Source organism: Nannospalax galili, unplaced genomic scaffold, assembly GCF_000622305.1.
Source record: "Nannospalax galili isolate Female #2095 unplaced genomic scaffold, S.galili_v1.0 scaffold857, whole genome shotgun sequence".
Classification (NCBI taxonomy): Eukaryota; Metazoa; Chordata; class Mammalia; order Rodentia; family Spalacidae; genus Nannospalax; species Nannospalax galili.
Genome location: NW_008338788.1, coordinates 235,866 through 238,501, shown reverse-complemented (window position 1 = coordinate 238,501; position 2,636 = coordinate 235,866).

Genomic DNA, 2,636 nt, shown 5'->3' with positions numbered 1-2,636 from the left:
AACAGGCAAAGAGATTTGTCAGTTAGAGACATCATAGATCAGGCAGGCTGAGGACTGAAGTTAGAGAGAGAGCTGGGCTCAAAGTCCATTCAGGAGCTGGGCACACTAATACACACCGTAATCTCAGCACTAAGGAGAATAAGAGGAAGACTGTCAGTTCATGGACAAGTTGAATCACATAAGGAGACGCTTTAAAAAAAAAAACCCAGTCTACTGCTGGGTCTGAAAATTAAATGTGGCTCTTTGCTTCCAGACAACTTGGGCAAATTGATCATTGATTTTCAGGGTTGAAGGGGGTATTAAGTTATGTATAGGCAAGTGCTTATTGGGAGATGGGCAGGGAAGTGCCGAATGAAAACCTGTGCACAGGGGATGCTCATATAGATGAAACTCTCATTGATCATCCTCAGCAGGCTCAGGAACTGCTTGTCCCTTAGTGAAGCAAATTCCAAAGACACCTGAACTGATGACATCGGACACAGGGGAGGGAAGGTAGAAGGTGGGTATATGATGCGAGGTCCTGGTGGTAGAAACTGACTATGTTGGAGACAGTAGTTATCGAAGTAGGGAGGAATCAGTGGTGGTATTGAGCCCTTGACCTATTGTTTAATGAATCAGCTCATTTTTATATCTGAGTCTAGATTTTCCAATCTGCAAACCTATCTATAAATCATCTAATCGATCCCTTAGAGTTCAATGCAGCAGTACATGTGAAGTGCTTAGCACAGTGCCTAACCCGAAGTAAACACACAAGAAGGGCTAGAGGAGCTTAATGATTAATTTTTGTTGCTGTTATCTAAATGTATTTTGGTGGAGAGTCACAAATTTGGAGGGAAAGCGAGGAAGGGACATACCTAGAAAGAACACCTGAATTCAGTCTAAATGTATCAAAACTTCCAATTAAGTTATTAAGGAATCCTTCCTGGGCCCAGACCTGCAGTTTTCCCCCAATTTCTCCTTCTCCTCCTCCTCCAAAGTACATGGGCCTCATTTGTCTATCAAACTGGGAGCTGTCTGGTTGGATATGACCAAAGCTATACCAGAAGTGTACTTAACAAGGTCGAGGCAAATACAACCCTTTGTTGGTCTGTTGAGGTCCTGGAGAGTATTCTTCCATGACTGGGTCTAGATATTACATTCCTTGTGTACCTTATGTAAAAAAGAAAAAAAAGAATAGCATGGAATTTGACCGAGGCACTGAATGATCAGTCACGCAAGCTACTGACCAAGTCAGATGCTTAGGACCAGGAACCAGACCCAGTCCTTTAAAATGGTTGTTGTTATATTTTGGAGCACAGACTACAGGAAAAATAGGAGAGAAAGAAAGTGACCACATCTGACCTCAATGGACTAGACAGTTTATTAGCACAGTGAAAGGCAACAACCTTCCCATGGGATGGAGGCTGGACAAGGGCCATAGGAGTTAGTCAGTCTTTTATAGGGGCAGCAGCTACAATTTGGGGACAGTTGCTACAGGGGAGACTGGGGCTACAGGAGAGACCTATTTTTGGCCATTCTGTGGTTTCTTTTGGGACTCATCCATGAAGACTTTCTCGACACCCAGGCAGGGGGAAGAAGAAATCCCCAATATAGAATTGGATGGCTGGGGGCCAGACTTTCCATGGTTAGGGGTCCTATGTTGTAATCACTTTCCTTCAGATGTGGCCACTGACAGACCAGCTTTCATTGGGGACTTTGGCAACATAAGGAGAAGAGGCCCATGGAATTCCTGCTGATAGAAACCAGAAGCTCCCTGAGACAGATGTCTTGTCCCAGACCCACTGTTAACAGTTGGTCATGTCCCTACCTCAGGCCTGATGGATGCCACAGCTTCAGAAAACAAGACACAACCCACTCCCGCCAGGATGCTTCACTGCTGTCCTTGTGCCACTGTTATCGAAATTGTCACATCTGAGTGGAACAACTTCTTTGTTCTGCTCAAGCAAACAGCTCCAGAAAAAGGGCCAGAGGACACCTTACTGCAGACTTCACAGCTGTGTGTGCCTTCTTTATCCCTCCTACCTGCACACAACCTCTCATTCCTGCGGGAAGGTTGTTGCCACATTGCTGAGAAAATGCTGTTCAGTCTATGAAAGGTTTAGCTCTGGTCTTTTACCTAAATTTTATTCTTTCTCTGTTCTTCAAAATCTAACACTAGTCCTAAGTATAGAAAGAAGCTGAGATTTGCTCCATCCTTACCGGGAAGCAGTGCACAGCGGTGTATACGGCCTTGCAGGCTTGTGAGTCTGTCAATGGGAGCGGCAAAGTGAGCCCTGCATATCCCATTGACAGATGGTAAGGTCTTGGCTATCCACTCCAAAGTCAGGGGTTGCCAAAGCCCCTATGGGACTAAGCGAAGAGCCTTTCTAGACCAGAGGGGAGCCATGAAGTGTAGTTCTCTAACAGCTGAGTTACAGGAAGTCCTAGTGTTGGGAGCCATGCTTAACATAAGCATTGGAAATTAGGAGAGTGCCACTTTAAGAGCTTCTGAGCTCTCCACTTCAGTGGTTTGAGCTGACAGGCTGTGCCTCCATGATAAATCAGGTCTCTTAGAAACTTACTTTCGGTACGGTCTTCAGGCACCGGAGTTGGTGAGGTAATGCAGCAACCTGCTGTGTCTGTAGTTACTTTCTGTT